This window comes from Cyprinodon variegatus, unplaced genomic scaffold (genome assembly GCF_000732505.1).
Source record: "Cyprinodon variegatus isolate N-32 unplaced genomic scaffold, C_variegatus-1.0 Scaffold711, whole genome shotgun sequence".
NCBI classification, from domain to species: Eukaryota; Metazoa; Chordata; class Actinopteri; order Cyprinodontiformes; family Cyprinodontidae; genus Cyprinodon; species Cyprinodon variegatus.
Genome location: NW_015151164.1, coordinates 96878 through 98498, shown reverse-complemented (window position 1 = coordinate 98498; position 1621 = coordinate 96878).

Here is a 1621-nt window from a genome sequence, read left to right as displayed (position 1 = left end):
CATTATCACCTGAATCCAGGTCTTTTACATTAATTATACCAATAGTTGTTCCAGGAGGAGAATCCTCTGACAGGGGGCTAGTAAACGACATGACGTTTATAATAGGGGCATTATCATTTACATCGATGACTTCAATGACTACTTTACTTGAATCAGTCAGTCCTCCTTGATCCTTAGCATCAATTCTAAGTTCATACTTTTTGTCCTTTTCATAATCAATATCGCCCTTAACGGATATTATTCCCGTATTTTCATCAATTAAAAACAATTCACCCAGAGCACTGTCAAGGTCTGAAAAATAATATGTTATAAAGCCGTTTGAACCAGAATCTTTGTCACTAGCATTAACAGTTATAACGTACGTGTCTTTAGGAGACATTTCCGTGACGACCGCTTTATATACAGACTGGTTGAAAATAGGTGCATTGTCATTAGCATCAAGGATCAAAATATTTATATTAACGGTACCAGATCTCTGAGGCGTTCCTCCGTCCACGGCGATCAGTTTTAAAGACAGGTTTGGGTTTGTCTCTCTGTCTAATGGATTCTGCAGAACCATCTCTGCATATTTCTTTCCATCCGCATTTGAATGTTGTTTTAGAATAAAATTATCATTATCGCTCAACAAATATTCTCTCAGTCCGTTCACACCCACATCTAAATCTTCTGCACTTATCAGCGAGAAACGAGCGCCAACAGTAGCGGATTCACTTATTTCAAAATCCATGCGGGAATTATCATTTATATCTTTGATCTCGACTGTAATTTGATGTAGCTCCATTGGATTTTCTAAAATAATCTCAAAACTGAAACTACAGGGTGTTGTGTCACCGCAAAGCTGCTCCCGGTCGATTCTTTCCTTCACCACCAAAAGCCCTTTGTCTTCCTTCAGCTCGACGTACTGGATGCGCTCTCCACTTACGATACGGGCACGGCCAGAACGGAGCTTTTTCAGATCCAAGCCAAGGTCCTGCGTAACATTACCAATCACCGAGCCTCTCTTCATTTCCTCTGGAATAGAATATCTAAGGTGTCCGACAGCGAAATGGCAGATGAAACACAGGAAAAAAAATAACAAAAAAATATGTCCGACGCTACATTTTATCCATCGAATGTGGTTTAGTTTTTCAGGAGCCATTATGAGGAGAAACTTATAAGAAATGTAAAATTTATATTACTCCAAATACCTTTCTTCTGCAGGGAAAAACTAATGCCTTTTAAGAAAATTTCTGAGCCCCACTGCAATGTCTCACCCACTCCATAACAGCTTACATGAAAAAAAAAAAAACATCTCCTTTCCTCTGATAGGACACTAAATAAAAGGAGGGGAATGCGTATACGCCTTATATTTAAACCAACAGCGTCACTTAGAGTTCAGAATAGGTGATACAAACACGCGTTGTCTATCCACGATAAAATAACCAAGCATTTACAACTGGATTAAAATATGTATTAACCAAAACGATTCTATAAGTAAAAAAAAAATAAATAAAAAAATTTCCAAAAAGTAACAAATCTCAGTTCCAATTTAAGAGAACATTTTTCAGAAGAATGTAACCTGCATATGAGTAAAAGTGTAATTTAATGTTGATAATGATACTTTACCCCTGTTTTTGTTATA